The 22,511-nt window shown below is 33.4% G+C and overlaps 3 long non-coding RNA genes across 7 annotated transcripts; 1 reads left to right on the forward strand and 2 right to left on the reverse strand.

Annotated features, from left to right (window-relative positions):
• Positions 1-1,036: 1,036 nt before the first annotated feature.
• LOC147557906 (uncharacterized) lies at positions 1,037-3,381 on the forward strand. 2 transcript variants are annotated; one of them, XR_015235381.1, is made up of 5 exons: positions 1,037-1,104; positions 1,289-1,401; positions 1,547-1,777; positions 2,183-2,236; positions 3,106-3,381. It is a non-coding gene; the product is annotated as an uncharacterized LOC147557906 (long non-coding RNA). The 2 variants fall into 2 exon arrangements; XR_015235380.1 differs by lacking the exon at positions 2,183-2,236.
• A 3,169-nt stretch (positions 3,382-6,550) lies between these two features.
• On the reverse strand, positions 6,551-12,203 carry LOC147557907 (uncharacterized). The gene is made up of 3 exons (XR_015234214.1): positions 8,782-12,203; positions 7,114-7,239; positions 6,551-7,011 (listed from the first exon to the last, which is right to left on the reverse strand). It is a non-coding gene; the product is annotated as an uncharacterized LOC147557907 (long non-coding RNA).
• Positions 12,204-19,295: 7,092 nt separating this feature from the next.
• On the reverse strand, positions 19,296-22,511 carry LOC147557908 (uncharacterized). Of its 4 annotated transcripts, XR_015235385.1 has the most exons (5): positions 22,360-22,476; positions 22,031-22,066; positions 21,893-21,928; positions 20,339-20,451; positions 19,296-19,545 (listed from the first exon to the last, which is right to left on the reverse strand). It is a non-coding gene; the product is annotated as an uncharacterized LOC147557908 (long non-coding RNA). The 4 variants fall into 4 exon arrangements; XR_015235384.1 differs by having other exon boundaries at positions 22,031-22,476; XR_015235382.1 differs by having other exon boundaries at positions 19,416-19,545; positions 20,699-21,928; positions 22,031-22,511.

Raw genomic sequence — 22,511 nt, forward strand, 5'->3', positions numbered from 1 at the left:
TCACCTCCGTTGAGATCTAGACTACAACGACCCTCTCACTCCTTTTCCTTCTTATTCTCATTTCTTCTCTAACCTATCTATTTCCCTACTTTCTTTCTCTAACCCTAAAATCATCTTCTTTTCCTTTCTCTACCCTCCATCACCTATTCTACCTAATTTCTAGATCTACTTTCTAATTTTATCACATTTTCTTCCCTCATTTCTTTTCTACAACCATTCCTTTCTAATTTCTTTTCTAAACCTCTCTACTTCCACCTACTCTCAAAGTGTTATGAATTGGATTTGGAGCATAATTTGGATCATACGTGGGAACAATTGGAGCAAGGATTTGGGTGACTTCTTTTCTTTGTCTTGTTTATTTCCATGTATTTTGTTTATCATGTATATGTCTCTAAATTCACTGAGTAGCAAATCTTGTATCACTACAAAAAAAATGGTCAATAGGGACAAACATTTTAACGTATGTCCCTAATATATTCAAAATAGGGACAATTTTGTATCATTTGTCCCTAACAAAATTATAATAGGGACCGATTTATGTTTCAGGGACAACTTTTACGAATAATTGGGCGGAAAGGCAAAGGAAAAAGTGGTGCAAAAAAATTCGGCCAAAAAATGGCGCAAATAGCAATTTTTCCGCCTTTTTCCTTCTTTTGTCTTTCGCTCTCTCCTCTTTTCTCCAATACACAACACGATCTCCTTCTTATCGGTCTTAGGCACGATTTCATCTTCTTCTTCTTCTCGTTCTAGGGCACGATTTCATCTTCTTCTTCTCGTTCTAGGGCTTGCTTCTCTTCTTCTTCTATCTCTCTCTCCTCTATAATTGGTTCGTCTTATTCTTCTAGGTTTTTTTTTCTGGTGGTATCACAGTTGGTCTGCAGCTCTTGCACCACCAGGTTTTGATCCTAACGTTTATTCTCTGCTCGTTTTTTGTGCCACTTTACAAGGTAAATTTGGTTCGGATCTTATAGTTTTATATTCTTTCTTGTTTGTTTCCATATCTCTCAATCGTTTATTTATGAAGCAAACTTCGAATCCTATTTAAACCAGACCAAACTGTGGATTGTAATGGAATACATGGCTCGTGAATCTGTTGTTGATATAGTAAGTTCATTCCACTTAAATATCTTCCAGAAGTCCTCCTTCATTCATTGTGCATTATAAGTTTATAATATAGTCCACATGCATAGGCAAGCTTAGAAATTCATTTTTCTATGTGGTTCTTCACTATCTGTATTATGGCTTATTTGGCACATCAAATTGCTCTCTTATATTTCTGTTCTTGCAGATTCAAACAGGTCCGCCACTAGATGAATTGTCAATAGCTTGCATATTTACGTGACTTGCTGCACGCAATTGAGTATCTTCACAACGAAGGGAAAATTCACAAGGATCTTAAAGGTCATACTCCATTTCATGAGTTCTTTTAGTATTTAATAAACTATTCAGGATCCATGGTCCTTTATTTTGGACTCTGACCACTTTTTCCATTCCGCCTTTTAAATCTGAATGACGTAGCTGACAATCATGTTAATAAACTTGGCAGCGGCAAACATCTTATTATGTGAGAATAAAGATGTTAAGGTACATAAAATCCACCTTGTCACTTTCAGCCGAAGAAAACTGTTGACCAACACTTGTTGAGGAAAAAGAACAATAATCAGCAGAATGAGGAGTTTGCAGCAACCTTGTTTCTCACACTCTTTTTGCTCATTTTGTGGTAAGTTGCAGTTTTGGTGTTTCTGCTCAGTTAACACGGACGATTTCTAGGAGAAAGGTCAGACTCCTATGCCTCTATGGTTGGTTTTTCTTAAAAAAATGTTTTGGTTATTTCTAGAAGATGTTCGATTGAGCATGGCATATTTTGGTGGAGTCCAGTAGTTTATGTTATGTGTTATCTTATTTTAGACTCCTTCTATTAAACTATCATATTACAATTTAATTCCAATTTGAGTCCCTGATAACTTTTATGTGCAGTCAACCTTTTGAATTGGGAAGAATTGTTTTCATATCCTAGACTTAGGAAAGCAAAAAAAAACGTCCTCTGCTTGGTTGTTGCTAGTAGTTCATTTCAAGCTGACACAAGTTGGTGCATGTTACGAAGCACCATCTTTATTTTTATTAGATGTGTTAGCTTATCTGTTATGCTATATCTAACGTGGCTTAATTAAATATGTTGCAGACATTTGTAGGAACTCCAATTTGTATGGCCTCAGCTATGATAATCACCACACTGGTATGAATCATGCCGCACCTTACAGAAATTACTTTTCTTTTGATGATAGTATAAATTATTGATGAGTCTATGTATTCTGCACTTATCAAGAAAACTGAACTTACGTGAACCCAAATCTGTTTGATTACCCACTCATCCATCATCAATTTCACATAGAAGCTATGCTTCTGAAATGATATCAAATTATTTTGTGCTCGTGGTGGCTGTTGTGGTTTTTACAGTCACACTTTTTTACTTACTGAGTCATGTTTCATTATGACAATATCACATGAATTAGCATATTTTCTTGATGGTTTCTACATCTTTGATATAGAAATATTATCTTGTTATCAAATCATTTCTTTTTTGTCTATGATTTATGCACTTTGTTAACTTTAGTAACTAGTTTACTACTTATCTTGGGAAGTATTTATATATATAAGAATATCATAATAATTTTTTTTGGTTGCAAGTGAATATCATAATACTTCGAATTTAATTGTGAATTTTGAAATAACATGAATAATACTACGTAAAGTGACAACATTGCACCTTTCTGTCAAACACTTGTGAAATATATAGTTAGTGAATATAATTTATAGATGTCAATATCACATATGAAAAAGTAAGTTTTCCATTGAACATCTCTAACATCTTTAAAAGTTACGCTTTCCCAAGGGACTCCAGCAACAGTCCAAGGGGCTCTCTGTTCATCTTTTTGTCCTTCTGTTTTTTGCTGGTCATTTCTTGTGTAAAAAATTCAGTGCATCTAAGTTTGGCTTCAATTTTTATATGATGTTAGATGTATAAGATCACATGCCTTCTTAGTTTTATTATATTTTTTTCGATTTTTAATATCAGACACGTATTGGGTGCTTGAGGTTTTGCAGATTGTCTATATGATGTTACTGCGGTGGAGAGTTACAATCATGTTGAGCAGTGGTTCAGTGAGATAGATTGATATGCAAATGATAGTATGTTCAAGTTTCTTGTTGGAACAAATACAATTTGATAAGTTGGACCAGTTTAGTAGCATTCATCTTGGATGTTGTTTTGTTAATGTTAAATACTCTAGTTAGTTGAAGTTGACAATAGCTACAAACATAATATATTATCTTTTTGTATGAACAAAATATTATAATTATTGATGTTTGAACTCGTTTTAAGTGGCGGTGTCAAATTTATTTGATTTCAAACAATTTCTTTTAAAAATGTCTATCTCGAAGGAAATTCCCGCGATAACTCTCAGTTTTCTCAAATGTAAGTTACAAAAAATTCTCGTCGAAATTGTAGGGACGAAAATTAATTGACCGAAACGCAAGCTAGAGAAAATTCCCGCCAAATTTTTAGGGACAGATTCCAATTGTCCCAAATGCGAACAGGAGGAAACTCCCACCAAACTTTTAAGGACAGTTAAATATTGTCCCTAATAATCATTGCTATAGGGACAAACACAAATCGTCCCAAAAGCAAAATGGGGACAGACGCCATCCGTCGCTACAACTGTCCCAAATACCATTTGGGACGCCACTTTCGGGGACGAACAGAATCCGTCCCCATTAGACTATTAGGGACTGTTTTTAAGCTTTTGGGACGGTTTTTTGCTGTCCCTAATGGCCATGTTTTTTGTAGTGTATCTAGGGTTGTAGAGGAAACCCATACTTGGGTTTATCTTGAGATATATTATTAATTAGTAAATCCTTTTATTGAGCTTCAATGTTTATTAGTTGGCATTTTATATTGATTCTATGATCTTTTCTTTGTTCAAGCTTCATAGTGAGATATTTCATGCTTTTGTTAAGTTATTAGATGGGATATTCTTATTAGATAATGGATGGTTGTTAAAGAATATAGTCTTTATATGATGACCAATTAGAAATACTTGATTTTGAAATGTGTTATTAAATAATATCTTCCGAAATCTAAATAGTTTATTATGTTAGATTTTGAGTTATATATGAGAAAAGGAATTTGTAAATTGAATGCATGTTTTAGATAGTCAACTTATGTGGTGGAATAAAAACCCTAGATTTCTTTCCTATCTTGTTTTCTTTCTTAGTCTATTACCCTTTTCTTTTTAAAATAATTTTAAGCAAAACCAAAATTAATGAATGGGGGTGTTAATTTAAGATTTAAGGTGAAGTTACTTCTCCCGTGGAACGTTATTCAGATTTACAACTTACTATAACTTGACCCCATACACTTGCGGGAGTAGACCTATTTTAGGCCTATCACCCCCATATTAATATTACTAGGCACCCTGCTCAAAGCAAATACCAAAATTGATCCCTCATCTGTCCTTTTGTCCGACTATATTTTCTTTGAGAAATCGACTACAATCTACATTTGTCCGACTTTATGATGCGACGTACTTCGTTACTCCGATTTTTTTTCTCAGCCTTTTTTTCTTAAGAAATAAACTACAATCTACGTTATTCGTGAGAAGGCATTGATACATCATGAAAATGTGATAAGCACGATAACCACCTAAGTTAAACCAATAATGAAAGGCCTAAAGCCCAACAACATGAAAGAGGCCTAAAACCCGACAAATTTATTACATTATTTATACCTTTAATAACGAAATCAATAACCATGGATTCCACGCCTTCTAGGAATCGAACCTAGGACTTGCAGAGTTTTGGAGTTAATGTCAACACTATCAACCACTTGGGCAACCAAGTGTTTACTCAATTTTTTTATATAGAAATATTGAAGAAAGAAAAAACTTCACGTACCATGTTTTCTTCGCTAATACTTATTCATCTTCATCTCCACCGCGAACTTTTCGTCTTTCTTATCTCCACCACATCTCTTTATATCTCTCTTTTCTTTTGTTTTTCAAATAATTAGAATGTAGTTCGGGGAGAAGAACCAAATCTGGTTTCGGAAAATCCTCAAACCATGTAGTTTGTCTCGGCGGAGAATCTTGTGTCTCGGCTCGGTTTTTGAACTTTTCCCAAAACGAGACTCACTTGAAAAATTGGGTTAGGGTTTGGTCCAATTTCTCGTCAATCTCGGCTTATCCAGACCGAGACGAACCTACTTGACTCGGTCGAAAAACATATTTATGTTTTTTGTACTTTTTTTTAGTAACTTTAAATCCTAGTTAGTTACCAACTATTTTTCACCTTCTTAACTACTTATTATATTCCCAATCAATTGAAGATCATTTTCAATGATATAATATAGATAATTTAGGCCTTTTGTCTTATAGAAACTTTGAAAGCTCTAGTAGGATAAAAATACAAAAAATGTATAAAGTTAGAGTAACTCATAACGTGATTTTAAATTTTAAGTCAGGAGAACTATGAGGTAATGAGGAGCCAGGTAATCTTAAGTTTTAAGTGAGGAGAATTTTTGAGTTTGGTGCAGGTAATAATATGACATTAATAACATGATTATAAGAGATTGGTGTAGGTAATTAATAACAGAAAATTGGTGTAGGAAAATATTGTACTTGTTGTCTCGGCCAAGACCTACTACAAGGTCTTCAAACCAGTTTATTTGGTTTGAGTACTTTCCCTAAAACCAGATTGGTTTGGTAAAGTGTCCCTAAATCAGACTGGTTTGGAGGTCTTTAAAGCTAGATCAACTCGTCTGGTTAGGGAAGTTTTCCCAAACTAAATCTAGTCTGGGTACTTCCTCAAACTTATTTGTTTTTTTTAAAGGAAAGCAATGAAGATGTGCCAGAATAGATGAAATGATAAAGAGATGGTGGTGGAGATGAAGCGATTATATTGGTGGAAAAAGAGAGGATGAAGTTTTTTTCTCTTAGGAAAGTTCAACAATTTAATATCTTAACAAGGAAATGACATCTTCGAAAAGATCGTGCAATTGTGGCTATGGATGCGACACATAAGATTTTAAAGAGTTCTATATTCTAATTTGGAATGTTTAGATGTTTGAGCTTATTGGTTTAAGACTATTTTCACATTGTAGCTTTCATTTTGAATTTTAGTTAAAGTTTACTCTGTGCTTGATTTTGTGAGTTTGTAAATTGAATTGTGTTAGACTAAAATCATCTTTTTCTGACATGTTAATTAAATATTTTAGGTTAATTTTTTTCACATACTCACTTTACGTAACATATTTTATAGAACTGTACGTGTCCGGGGAAGCGTGGGTTATGTCTTTGTGTGTGCATATATATATATATATATATACACACACACACTAGGTATAGCCCGTGCTTACGGCACGATAAAAACAAAGTTTCAAACATAAAATGTAATTTTTAGGACACTTGAAATAACAGTTTTTTATGATCTTCATCATCCATTGAATAATATTAATAAAACAGAAAAGATGATTATGAGATCTTCGTACCTAACATTGCAGATAAGGATAGGAAATTACCATTAATATCCAAAAGGATTGAACTTCCGGTACATTAGTTGATAAGACTACACCAGCCAGAGCTAATATTATTCCATGGCCAAAAAGATTGAACTTGTGGGACATTAGTCGCTCTCTGGACAAATATTGCATGATTCCATGACCAAATTTGACAGGTCTATACCCACACCCTAACTACTATTTTCCATCCTATGACTTTGTTCTTGAGTAAGAGCGAAGAAACTCATTAGTCTTTCGATTCAGAGTCTTAAGTCTCAGGCCTTCGTTTTTTCAAGTATTTCTCTTCAATTGTTTCCTTGAGTCTTGAACAACTTCTCCATAACAACTGGTAGGTTCAGTTATCTTACTTCACTGATATAATAATTTCCTTATTCAATTGCTAAGTGTCAACTATGATCTATTTGTGCAATTCTATCATAGTTCTGCATCACCACCACCTAAGCCAGAAGAAGCAAAAACATCATATGAACACAATTTTAAACTGATATGAATATATTCCTCCAAATTGACAATGAAATTGTTAGTGATAGTATTCTTACTTGTATATAGCATCGGGTTCTTTCATTGAAGTTTCACTATCGAGAGAAAAGCAGCAACACAAAATGCTCACAAGGTACTCTTTATAAATGGTATCAAAACCATTAATCAAAGCATTATGTCTTTGACTTGCAGGACAAAATCAAAGTATAAACATCAGAGAGGCTTCAACATAATTTTGTATTTGGAATAATTTCAAAAGTTACAATTCTACACATTTCTTAGTTGTTAGGTTAGATTTTCCTTGATCTTTGTAGTTTTAGACAAAAAGTTTTGAATGTATATCTGAAGAGACGAAGACTACCGACAAAAATATTTGGCCAATGAAATCTAAGCAGAATAATACACAAAATAAGATCCATTACATTCTTTCAAATAAATTTACCTAGACCTTGAATTAGACTTGCCAAACTAACATTTTAGGGTTTTTTTTTATGAGATACATTTTAGGGTTGAAAGAAAACAAAAATTATCTTCACCAAATCAAAGAGACATGAAAGTGCATCATCCCCTAGACCTTGAATTAGACTTGCCAAACTAACATTTTAGGGTTATTTTAATGAGATACATTTTAGGGTTGAAAGAAAACAAAAATTATCTTCACCAAATCAAAGAGACATGAAAATGCATCATCATAATATGAAGCTACCACAACAAACTAACCAAGGAAATAGAACAAGTAGAATAAGCCAATAAAGGTGAGAAAGAAGTGGCAGGTGCTGGTGTTTGATCTTGGCAATTACCATGAGTAGTTGATTAATGAAGCTCAATATATATCAATTACCATGAGTAGTTGATATATACTTATGATCATCTTCTAACACTTCTTGCAGTTACCTCCATAGCCATTTATGGAAAAGAATGGACATTATCTATCAAGCCTAACTTTGATTCTCCATTGGTATAGTTGTGTTGAAGTAACTGTAATTTTCTTTGCTTACTATCAAGATTCAAAACAACGTTTTGTTCTTCTAATTACCCAATAAAATAGTTCAAATTTTTTGTCTATTAGGGTACCTGAACTTGATTTAGTTTATATGTTTCGTTATTCTAATTATAGACTGATAACGCAAACATAAAAAAACGAAATATGGATATATTTTTTTTGGGGGGGGGGGGGGGGGGAATATCAGTGGCCGAAGGAATTGGATGGGATTAAGGAATAGAATACCAATATATCTTAATGAGGGGACACATGAGTAGTTAAAATGAAGATGTATCTAAAGGCTATGATTTTTCATGATTTAGTATCAACATAAAGTTGCCTTCTCTGCTAGACCCACCACTTAATATTAAACATGCACAAATGTGAATTTGTCAATTAGAGAAGAAGGAAAGTAGGAAGATTTCCAATTTTAGCAGATGAAGAATATTTAGGGACAATAAAATCTAGTCATGCCTCGTCTTTCTCAGTTAATCTCTCACCACAATGAAAACCTGAAGCAAAGAATCATACATAAAAACCAATGTTTAAGTATTTTTTCTAGCTCTGCACACATTCTAAGTGTTAATTTTTAAGGCTTCTTCCTGAATAATAGCTAAATATGTACTAATACTTTCAGAAAAAGTTTATTAATTGTATAAGAATACTCATTTTTGCCTTTCTCATCAAGATATTGAAGAGAACATAACTATATGATATACAATATATAAGAGATACGATTATTTACCTCGATGCTTTCCAATAGATTGACTATATCATAGATTTTTCGCCGCTCCACTCTTGCAATTTGAAACTCAATATGAAAAAAAAGTGTCAGACAGAGATGGAATCATAGAAAGAATGATACAGATATTATGATGAAAAAACACAAGAAGGGAAAAGACTGAAAAGAAGAATAGAGTTACTTCGTATACATATTAATCTAATCCTAAGGTTAGGGCTATATGTAAACCAATAATTCTAGTTAGATATACACGCACTGTGAATGCAATTGAGCAAACAAATGAAAAACTAACCTATACCAACTCAAGTGGGTTATAGCAAGTGGATGAAACATTTCATCAAATATGGACGAAGCATATATGATTTTTTTTTCCAATGACAAATGAGCAATCCAGTAACTGAGAAATTCATTACATTGAATACCAAATTGAAAAAGCTTACTTGAACAAAGAAGATAATGAGAAATTCATTACACCCATAGCAATTAAGTAAATACCAAATGAGCAATTAACTAAACTCATAGCAATGCAATAAACCCATAAAGAAGAAAATGAAAGTGAAACTTACTTGAAGAAATCCAGGACAAATTGGAGATATGGAATTGGAAGAACAAAACCAAATGAGCAATAAACATATAATACAAATATGCAATTAAGTAAACCCATACCTCAAATCTAGAAACTTTTTATCAAACAAGGAGGAAGCAAGTGGATGAAACATTTCATCAAACATGGAGGAAGCATATATGATTTTTTTTTTTCCAATGATAAATGACCAATCCAGTAAACGAGAAATTCATTACATTAGATACCAAATTGAAAAAGCTTACTTGAACAAAGAAGATAATGAGAAATTCATTACTCTCGTAGCAATTAAGTAAATACCAAATAAGCAATTAACTAAACTCATAGCAATGCAATAAACCCATAAAGAAGAAAATGAAAGTGAAACTTACTTGAAGAAATCCAGGAGAAATGGAACTGGAAGAACAAAACCAGATGAGCAATAAACATATAAATACAAATATGCAATTAAGTAAACCCATACCTCAAATCTAGAAACATTTCATCAAACATGGAGGAAGCAAGTGGATGAAACATTTCATCAAACATGGAGGAAGCATATATGATTTTTTTTCCAATAACAAATGAGCAATCCAGTAAATGAGAAATTCACTACATTGAATACCAAATTGAAAAGGCTTACTTAAACAAAGAAGATAATGAGAAATTCATTACTCTCATAGCAATTAAGTAACTACCAAATAAGCAATTAACTAAACTCATAGCAATACAATAAACTCATAAAGAAGAAAATGAAAGTGAAACTTACTTGAAGAAATCCAGGAGAATGGAACTGGACGAACAAAAGCAGATGAGCAATAAACATATAAATACAAATATGCAATTAAGTAAACCCATACCTCAAATCTAGAAACATTTCATCAAACATGGAGGAAGCAAGTGGATGAAACATTTCATCAAACATGGAGGAAGCATATATGATTTTTTTTCCAATAACAAATGAGCAATCCAGTAAATGAGAAATTCACTACATTGAATACCAAATTGAAAAGGCTTACTTAAACAAAGAAGATAATGAGAAATTCATTACTCTCATAGCAATTAAGTAACTACCAAATAAGCAATTAACTAAACTCATAGCAATACAATAAACTCATAAAGAAGAAAATGAAAGTGAAACTTACTTGAAGAAATCCAGGAGAATGGAACTGGACGAACAAAAGCAGATGAGCAATAAACATATAAATACAAATATGCAATTAAGTAAACCCATACCTCAAATCTAGAAACATTTCATCAAACATGGAGGAAGCAAGTGGATGAAACATTTCATCAAACATGGAGGAAGCAAGTGGATGAAACATTTCATCAAACATGGAGGAAGCATATATGATTTTTTTTCCAATAACAAATGAGCAATCCAGTAAATGAGAAATTCACTACATTGAATACCAAATTGAAAAGGCTTACTTAAACAAAGAAGATAATGAGAAATTCATTACTCTCATAGCAATTAAGTAACTACCAAATAAGCAATTAACTAAACTCATAGCAATACAATAAACTCATAAAGAAGAAAATGAAAGTGAAACTTACTTGAAGAAATCCAGGAGAATGGAACTGGACGAACAAAAGCAGATGAGCAATAAACATATAAATACAAATATGCAATTAAGTAAACCCATACCTCAAATCTAGAAACATTTCATCAAACATGGAGGAAGCAAGTGGATGAAACATTTCATCAAACATGGAGGAAGCAAGTGGATGAAACATTTCATCAAACATGGAGGAAGCATATATGATTTTTTTTCCAATAACAAATGAGCAATCCAGTAAATGAGAAATTCACTACATTGAATACCAAATTGAAAAGGCTTACTTAAACAAAGAAGATAATGAGAAATTCATTACTCTCATAGCAATTAAGTAACTACAAAATAAGCAATTAACTAAACTCATAGCAATGCAATAAACCCATAAAGAAGAAAATGAAAGTGAAACTTACTTGAAGAAATCCAGGAGAATGGAACTGGACGAACAAAACCAGATGAGCAATAAACATATAAATACAAATATGCAATTAAGTAAACCCATACCTCAAATCTAGAAACATTTCATCAAACATGGAGGAAGCAAGTGGATGAAACATTTCATCAAACATGGAGGAAGCAAGTGGATGAAACATTTCATCAAACATGGAGGAAGCATATATGATTTTTTTTCCAATAACAAATGAGCAATCCAGTAAATGAGAAATTCACTACATTGAATACCAAATTGAAAAGGCTTACTTAAACAAAGAAGATAATGAGAAATTCATTACTCTCATAGCAATTAAGTAACTACAAAATAAGCAATTAACTAAACTCATAGCAATGCAATAAACCCATAAAGAAGAAAATGAAAGTGAAACTTACTTGAAGAAATCCAGGAGAATGGAACTGGACGAACAAAACCAGATGAGCAATAAACATATAAATACAAATATGCAATTAAGTAAACCCATACCTCAAATCTAGAAACATTTCATCAAACATGGAGGAAGCAAGTGGATGAAACATTTAATCAAATATGGAGGAAGCATATATAATTTTTTTTTCCAATAACAAATGAGCAATCCAGTAAATGAGAAATTCACTACATTGAATACCAAATTGAAAAGGCTTACTTAAACAAAGAAGATAAGAAATTCATTACTCTCATAGCAATTAAGTAAATAACAAATAAGCAATTAATTAAACTCATAGCAGCAATAAACCAATAAAGAAGAAAATGAAAGTGAAACTTACTTGAAGAAGTCCAGGAGAAATGGAACTGGAAGAACAAAACCAGATGAACAATAAACATATAAATAGAAATATGCAATTAAGTAAACCCATACCTCAAATCTAGAAACATTTCATCAAACATGGAGGAAGCATATATGATTATTTTCCAATAACAAATGAGCAATCCGGTAAATGAGAAATTCATTACATTGAATACCAAATTGGAAAAGCTTACTCGAACAAAGAAGATAGTGAGAAATTCATTACACCCATAGCAATTAAGTAAATACCAAATGAGCAATTAACTAAACTCATAGCAGTGCAATAAACCCATAAAGAAGAAAATGAAAGTGAAACGTACTTGAAGAAATCCAGGAGAAATTGGAGAAATGGAACTGGAAGAACAAAACCAAATGAGCAATCAACATATAAATACAAATATGCAATTTGATGATGCATAAAATGTCCAGACGTTAACTAACGTCTGAAGAGTCAAGATCAGACCTGAAGTCAACAAGGTCAAGCCGACTTAAGGCAGCAGGACCGCTGAGCTCCTGATGGCCCACCGAATGTTCCCCTAACTGGGAGGTTGACCAGAAGAAACCAGCCTTGCAAGACGCCTTTGGCATTGACAAATCGGGCCTGGGGTCCTCAAAGGAGTGAGGGGCGTCCACACAGGTTCGACCAGTGTCTTACGCCTAGAACTGGGGAGAAAACAGCGTCAAGCGACCTACCGCCTTAATCCTGAAACTTTTAGAAAGATCTCAGTCGGCTACACATATCGAAGTGTTTAAGCCATCTTGGACTCCACGTATCTAAAGGAGAAAACTTCTCTTTTAGAGTCGGCCTAACATTGCCTATAAAACGCCCCCCACATCGTCATACACAGGACACGATTTCTTTACCCAAAAAGATCACAACAAACTCAGAGTTCTCATAACTCGCCCCCCAAAAGGATCAATCAATATTCACTCTTTTACTGCAAATAACATCCTGCCTGGCTTGAGCGTCAGAGCGGTTTTCGAACCCTTTGCAGGTTTTCCCCCTTCGGGAACAGACGAAAAGGAGCAATGAGCAAGGAGTTGGAGCAAGGAGCGAGGAACAAGAACCAGGAGCTGGAACAAAGAGAAGCAAAGCAAGAAGCAGAGTTGGAAGGAGGAACGCTAGGCTGAACAACACTCAACGTAACAGAATAATCTTACATAACGGAAGCTGTCATGCTTCAACTCTCTTTTTCATGCTGATATAACGGAAGGTCAATTTTTGACATCATCACAATTAAATAAACACACACCTCAAATCTAGAAGCATTTCATCAAACATAGAGGAAGCAAGTGGATGAAACATTTCATCAAACATGGAGGAAGCATATATGATTTTTTTTCCCAATGACAAATGAACAATCCAGTCAATGAGAAATTCATTACATTGAATACCAAATTGAAAAAGCTTACTTGAACAAAGAAGATAATGAGAAATTCATTACACCCATAGCAATTAAGTAAATACCAAATGAGCAATTAATTAAACTCATAGCAGCAATAAACCAATAAAGAAGAAAATGAAAGTTAAACTTACTTGAAGAAATCCAGGAGAAATTGGAGAAATGGAACTGGAAGAACAAAACCAAATGAGCAATAAACATATAAATACAAATATACAATTAAGTAAACCCATACCTCAAATCTAGAAACATTTCATCAAACATGGAGTAAGCATATATGATTTTTCTTTCCAATGACAAATGAGCAGTCCAGTAAATGAGAAATTCATTACATTGAATACTAAATTGAAAAAGCTTACTTGAACAAAGAAGATAATGAGAAATTCATTACATTCATAGCAATTAAGTAAATACGAAATGAGCAATTAACTAAACTCGTAGCAATGCAATAAACCCATAAAGAAGAAAATGAAAGAAAGTGAAACTTACTTGAAGAAATCCATGAGAAATTGGAGAAATGGAACTAGAAGAACAAAACCAATGAGCAATAAACATATAAATACAAATATGCAATTAAGTAAACCTCAATTCTAGAAAGAAGAAAATGAGCTGAAGATGGAACTGAGGACTGATGATGGAAGATGAAACTTAAGAGAGAGGAAGGATTTCCTGTTGATTTGAGGAATCATATGAGAAGAAGGGATTTGCATCCTTGTAACTCTCTAAAGGGAGTAATTGATCATCAAAAGAGGGATTCCCTATTGAAATCTACCGTTTTTAATTCTTTATTGAAGATAGGGAAGAGTAAAATCTAAGACATGAAATGAAGAGTTTCTCGTAAAATTAAGCGTTTTTATGAAAATCAAGTGCGTGGGTGTATCATTACATTCTGTTTTAATGGACATTATTTACTACATAATGAATGATTTAAAATCTGATGGCTACGATTAAATGATAAAATAGTGGGTGGTTAGATTTGTAATTGGGTTTTCTAACATTATCTCATTGAATGGGTGAGAAAATTATGATTTTTTTAAGGTAGGTGATAGATCTAGCGATCAGAACTTAATGAAAAACATAACGAACGACCGGATTCGTCTATCGACTTGTCCCAGTCAGCAAAAAACTTTGCGTTTTATTATATACTAGGGTATAGCCCGTGCCTCCGGCACGGCCAAACTTATTAACTACTTAAGCACCCAACCCATTTTACTCTAGTTTTACTTAATTTCTTTTTGGTTTTGCCTACAAAGGTTAATCATCCTTCAATATATCATTATATGTATCCTAGTTATCCTTCAATGTAGCATTATCAATTGGTTTCACCTACAAAAGAGCCTCAAGAAACATGTCAAGTGGGAACTATATAAGGATATAAATCTTAATGTTGTTTGAGTGTGTGTAAACAGAACTTGATTGAGTGGGTCAGAGTTGTTGATGTCTCGAGTATGATCAAAATGAGGTCCATAAAGATGCATTTTACATATCAGATTTTTGTTTGGGGAATTTTACACCACTCAGTTCGTCAAACATAATAACGTATTCATTCCATGAAAAAGTTACATTGGAATTAATATTTATAGGTACCATTAAAGTTACAGATAGCAACACCTATTTTGTCAAAAGAAAACTACACTAAAAGTTACCACAACATAAAGTTACGGATAATCTTCTCATCTTGAAACTTGTTCAAATACTCCCTAATACCCTACCCAAATGATTGGAGCGACTTATAGTCAGATTTGTGTGAAGCATATTGAAGCCGATGAACTGAAGGACCACATTCTCACCATCCCAAAAAAAAGACGGACCCCACTTAGTAATGTGTATATGACAACCCCCAGTGCTCCAAGCATCTCATTCTTCTTATACCCACGTAACACAACTGGGCAACATAATGAACACCAACCACATCAGTAGGAGTTTTCCCTGAAAACGCAAATTAAAAATAACAGTTTAAATGAGGAAGACTGAAAGAGAATCAATGTACTTCAGCAAGTACGGGTAGCAATTTCAAAGGAATTATAGGACGCCATCAATTGGGACAAAATACCAGAATATCATCACGAAAGAAATTGTACCATATCACCAATAAATTTGATCTCTTTTTTAACATGATAATGTATAAAGGTATAAGAATCTCAGATTCTGAGTAAATTGCATAATGGTAGTTGATGTGGACAAAGATTTCCGCTAAACACATTCGTGATAACATATATAAAGATGCTACAAACAATAAGAGAACTATATCACATATTCATAACTCATATAGACACACACATCAAACGGTATTGAATTGCTGATGTATTACCAAATAAACCAGGAATTTTTTTTAACTCGCACTACCCAAGCTATTATAGTTTCACCAACTTCAATATGGTTTCACCATCTTAACATATATTAGTAACAAACTATAATGGCATTAATACTGCATTTAAGTCGAAACAAAAAAAAAATCTTCAACATACTCAACAATCATTTTAACTCAACTTTATTAGAACTTCTCATTGGACTCTCCACCATGATTATCAATATGAACACTATTATCTAAACCATACACAGATAGACGAAAAAGTAGAATTTGAGAATTGTAAATGGCAAGAAAAACACAAACATCCCAAAATCGATCGTATTAAATTGCGAATCCTCACTTCGAGTAACGAAAAGAAAACTCTCGGGGTTTCAAATCTCGATGCATAAAACCTAAAGAAAAGAATGGCAAGCGTCAACAACACCAACTATAACTCATAGTATATGCCTTGCTGACATATAAATGTAGGCAAATGAAACTGTTTTATGTACTTTATCACTTCAATACAGACTTTATAATATCATTAAGATCCGAACCAGAGAAAACATATAAGAGTACCAATAAGGTAATAAGCATATAAGAAAGAACATAAATTTTTCTGAAATTTAGTAGTTATATAATTTAATTGCTAGACGGATAAAACAGTAATTCACAAATTGGTATACGGGATTTCTTCATCGAACAGATTGAGATTGCAATAATTGACACATCCAAGCTGGGCGATCAAACTATCATAACAGTAAGAAGATGGAGTTCATAATTCCTTATCTCGAAGTGAGTATCCTTTTACTGCTTTAAATTCTTGCTATTGCTCATACTTCCTGTACTTTTGATCTGTATAAAGTAATATCAATTATGTGAATGTGAAATGTTGAATTTAGATACGACCTTTGGAATATCTTATATGTTATACCCATAGAGTGTATTTTATTCAAAATAAAAAATACTCATATAATGTATACATCATCTTTTTGCTCATTTTGTGTTAATGGATCTATCTACACTCATATGTAGAACTTGACCTTCACCCTATTTACAAAGGGTTAACAGTTTTCCTCTATACAACCTATCAAAATTTATTCGGAAGTAATACAGAAGGGTTGTTGTCACCAACCTGTGCGTATAGAACTTTAACATTGTACTTGATTCAATGTTAGAAAGGCAAAATTTCTTGCATTTTTTTAAGGAAACATTTGTAGGTACCATAAAATATATGTAGAGAAAAGCATGTAACTTGGTAGGCTTTGATATCATTTGACCTTGTTTCCATTTACTTAAGCCTAAAATTCGAGAATCGCTTGTGAAATTTTAGGATTAAATCTGAATTTAATTGAGGCAAAGGAAGAGAATAAAATAAAAACAATGAATTCAAATGAGCCTAAGATCAGTAAACCCAGAAGAATAAAATGAAATGAAGAAGATGAAAAATACTTGTAAACCAAGACGGGTATTCCGGACTTCACTGTTGAACCTACAATAGGTATTACAGGTATTTCTAGGTCGAGCAACTCGTAGTCCAATATCAATATCCTACAATCATGGTGGAATCGTTTAAACCATAAATGAGCCAAAAATTAGTAAAACCCTAAAGGTAGAAAATGAAACTAATGAGAGAGATATTAGCAAAGAGAAAGGAAGTAGTTTTGTAGAGAGTGGTAGATCTGAATTAATGATTTGAGTAACTAAATGAGAAGGAGGAAGAATGTTGATGAATATACCTGGAATTCAGAGTGGCTTTCAGTCAGGGGGAGGAGATCTGTCCGCAATGGTGCTTGCTTCTATCTATCAACCTATGTCTATAATGCCTTATCTATAATAAAGATAAGGTTGCTTCTATCTATCAACCTATTTCTATAATGCCTTATTTTGCAGCTATAAAGTAGTTACATGACTCTAATCGCTGTTATAGTACAGTGTCGAATTGATACCAGGCGCTTAGTTGCCTTGTACTACGCTTATATAATATTCATGTGTATTGCAGCAGAAAAATCTTCCAAAACCTAGACATGTGCGACCTCCCTCCATTTTCTCTAATTTGTAAGGTCCAGGACTGACGTGCAACTCATGTTTATTTCGCCTTGGAAGAGATTGTTATGGTTGTTGATCAATCATCCAATTAAGTCATGAAAGGATCCAACCCGGTCCAGACTATATTGGTGTTCGAAAAAGATAAGTCTTAACCGCTGGGAAACATTTGTTTGTTGAGTGTATGATGAAGGTGCATTCTTTCTATTAGGCATTTCATCAAACACATACATGGCAGCATCAAACACATTTCTACTCAATCATAATAACAATCAAAATCAAAATAACCTTCTACTCAATCATAATAACCATCAAAAATTGCATTATCCGTAGAATTTATGAAGGCTGAGAAACAAAGGAGCAAACAGTAACAGTAGGACTATTGCAAATATTGAAGTATCCAGAAGCTATTTTAATGCATCAAATTAGAAAACACTAACCTTCTCAAAGAAACATTTGACGGCTCTGATGCATAATTTATCTATAAGAAAACACTAACCTTCTACTCAAAGAAACATCACAGAGATTAAAACTAATTTATCAATGAGTAAACACTAACCTTTCTTGACATGGCCTGAACAAAGATCAAAATTTTAAACTGTCTATGAAGGAAATATGATTTCAGAGTGGCTTTTAGTGAGGGGGAGGAGATGTGTTGGTGAACGGAGAAGATGCGTCTGTCAGCAAATAGGAAATCAGTGTGGAGAAGGAAGAGGAGGGAGTAACGAAGGCTATAGGTGCCCTCTCTGTCCATCTCTTTTAGACAATAGATATTTCCTAAAACACTTATAATGTTAATGAAGCCTAAAACACTTCATCTATGAGACATTTCCTCAAACACTTCATCAACATATGGACAACTATTTATACCAAGAACAGTAAAATCAACCAAAACTCAAAAAAGATGACTCATACAATTTTCGTCTATAAGACATTTCACCAAACACTTCAACAGCATATGAACAACTATCCATACCAAGAACAGAAAAAACAACCAAAACTCGTGAAAGAAACATAAACCAAACAAAAATAGAGATCTTTCAATTTTAAGAACAAAATGGAAACAGAAAACTGAGAAGAACATAATCAAAATAGAGAATAGAAAATAGAGATCTCTCAATTTTAACAAAATCGAAACAGAAAATAGAGATCTTTCCATTGAGGAGAACAAAATACTAACCTGAATCCCCAAACTCACGAAACAAAAACAATTTCTTAACCAGGCAAGCCTTCGGTTTAATAGAGGTAGAGGGGAGTTAGAAGAGGTATGTCCGTAAATTAGAAGAGATGTGCCTCTCCAGAAAATACAAAGGTGATTGAATCCAACGGTTGGGATGGGTGGTGATGTGGGATGGACGACCGGATTTATCCAGAGGTTTGTCCCAGTCAGCACCCATCCACCTGTTTTATTATATAGATATAGATATATATTATATATATATATACTAGTTATAGCCCGTGCCTCCGGCACGGTAAAAATCTAATTTAAATCAGAGGAATATGGTGTAGGTTTTTTTTTTTTCATTTCTCATAATATTACAACATGAGGTTGAAATTTCGTAGCGAGACTGTAAAGCTTATCTTGATGAACAAACTGAAAATCAAGACGGACGAAAGAATGTCGAGTTCCCAACCAAACAAAGTAAGAGAATGATATGCCCCCCTATTTAGACTAAAGTAGGTACTGCAAATCCTGTGAAAGAACAAAGACCATATAAAAATTCAGTGGGAGAGAAAAGAGAGAGATTGTCCATACAAGAAAAACAACAAATGCAATATATTTAAGCCGTAATTATAATAGTAACTAAGGATATTGAATGTTTAAAAACGACCTTCCATATTGAATTTTGTTTGTCCGTTCAATCATCATTCATGATAATTCATAAACAGTTCCTCGTGACCAAAATTGGATTGCACGTACCATGTAAATACATATTTTTCAAACTTAATAACAACACATTTAAAAAATGATAAAACAGTCAACAAAACATTTACTTGTGTATAAACATTTCTCGTATAGCTACCGCTTGGAACATAAAATAACCACAAAACAAAATGAGCAATTGTATCATCACGAACTACTTTTTCATATTCTTTTCTTCCCTTTTATCTTCTGTTCAAATCCTCATGATCAAATTCATTTCACTTTTTCACATTAGCCAGAGACAGGGAATGCATGACCAATCGACATGTTGCATCTATACGTGCTCTCGTCCCACTCTTGTGTCATAAAATTGCAGCATCTTTTGACAAACTTAACAACAACCTTGAGATTAAAATGTCATCACACTCTAACTTTATACAACTTTAGTTTATAAAAGCAACCACAAGGACATATTTTACACCAGATACAACAGAAATTAACATCTAGAACTCAATTTTCACAGCGTTTTATTCAAATTAGTATTAGTAATTGTTCAAAAACATTGATATCCTATAAAGTAACAATTACTAAACCCTAAAACAGTGAAAGAGTAAGAACTAACCTTTTGAGATGATGAGCTAAGTAATCGAAACCAAAATCAGACTCCTCGTCTGAGTAATCAGCCAAAGCACATTGACCATTCTGCAACTTCTGTTGTAGCGGCTGCTGCTGCTCCTGATAGTAAGGAAACAAATTAATATTACTACATTACAGTTTTTAGGGATTAAACCACCACCACCACCTTGATTATCCGGGCAGTCAAAGTGAAGAAAACGAATAGATGAGATACTTTCAGACGACGTTGAAGAAGAAACAATTATTGACCTTAATCAATGAGAAGGACCATAAGCAAAAGAATAACCAACAATATGAAAAAATCAATGTAAGAAACAACAAACTAATAAACTATAAATATGTTTACCATCGTACTCCAAAAGCATCATAATTTCTCGAAATGGTAATTTCGAGTAAAATGAAAGCAATCCCCTTCACTCAGTAATCTTATGATAACAGCTTTTTCTGACCATCTCTTCTGCTATGCCTACATAGGTTTAAGTCCCAAGCCACCTTAGAAACTGAAGCAATTCTAGTATCAAGGCAACTCGTCCCTGAAGAATCAAACCCATCACATGAACCATAGAAGAAGAAATGAAAATGTACCAAGACATCTCAATCACACACAGCGAAGACAATATAACAATACACACTTTCGCCTATTATGCTTTAATAACAATGTAACTTGTTCATGGTCGAGGGATTATACTCGTAAGTGATATAATTTCACCACTCTGTTATTTCCAAATGAACCAAAGGCTAACGCCATATTGCATAAAAAACAGCCGAGCCAAGACACTGCTAAATTATAATAATGACAAGTGACATGGTGAAATTATGAGATTTGTAAGACCCACAAACCAGTACTATTATCAACCCTCAAACATGGATATACCACTTCTTTTTCTTATTAGGAATCAATCTTCATCTCCTTATACTCTACCCCAGGATGGGGTTCTAACAATCCATAGCTGAATTCATGAACAATTTTCACATAATCAAGACTTGTCAACAGAATCACTTCTCTCTGAGGCAATTTTTCCATCAAAGATGCCGATTTTACTGAACGATATGCCCATAAAGCTGCTGCTTCCCTCACTCAAGTTACATGACTTCCTTGACTAAAGTTGCTGCTTCCCTCAAGTTACATGACTTCCTTGACTAAAACTGCTGCTTCCCTCACTCAAGTTACATGACTTCCTTGACTTTGTTGTCTTTAAGGAGTTGTGATCAGTGTCAATTTCATCACCATTTTTTACCTTGGCAACTACCAATTCGAAAATTTTAATTTGGCAAAATCCATAACCAGGTTAAACATGAAGATGGAATTAATAGTGAAGGGAATAATGTCAAAGAAGCTAACAGTAAATAATTGATATTTGAATGCTCACAGTCCCAAATCATGAGAACCTAATAGCACCAAACTCCAACCAAATAACCCTAAAACTTCAATAAAAGAAGACTAAAACTTCAATCAACATAAGTCATGAAATGACATGAAAGAAAGACATTAAAACATAAAAACAAAAGCGAAGAAAAGCTCTGAGACAACATATGGTACCTATGAATATGTCAACCAGAAGATAAACCTTCAACTCTGCCAAAGAAACAAAAAAGATTAGAGAGAAAGTTCAAAAATTTTCTTCTATGTAAAGGTTACAGTCTGTAGATCATTAAACAAAAGCAAAATTCATGGTACCTGCGAAATTATAATCAAAACCCTAAACACCTGCACCTGAAAAGAAAACAATTAAAAACCATTAAAAACAGAGGAAGGAAACCCTGATCCCTGAACGAAGAGGATGAAATTCTTCTGCCAAGAAATGAAAGAGGGGTAATTTCATAATTAAAAACCATTTGAAAACCATTAAAAAAAAAGGAAGGAAACCCTAAATCCTTGAACCAAGAGGATGAAATACTTCTGCCAAGAAATGAAAGAGGGGTAATTTCATAATCAAAAACCATTTGAAAACCATTAAAAAAAAAAGGAAGGAAACCCTAAATCCTTGAACCAAGAGGATGAAATACTTCTGCCAAGAAATGAAAGAGGGGTAATTTCATAATCAAATTCTTCATCAATTTTTTGCCATGAAGAGGTTGTAACGTGGGAAGGAGAAGACAATGTGGGAAGATAAGAAGATAAGGAACTCCATAATCAGTTTTCTGTAACATCAGCTCAT

Source organism: Eschscholzia californica, unplaced genomic scaffold (assembly GCF_041429995.1).
Source record: "Eschscholzia californica isolate CP2 unplaced genomic scaffold, dmEscCali1.0.p SCAF_2, whole genome shotgun sequence".
NCBI lineage: Eukaryota > Viridiplantae > Streptophyta > Magnoliopsida > Ranunculales > Papaveraceae > Eschscholzia > Eschscholzia californica.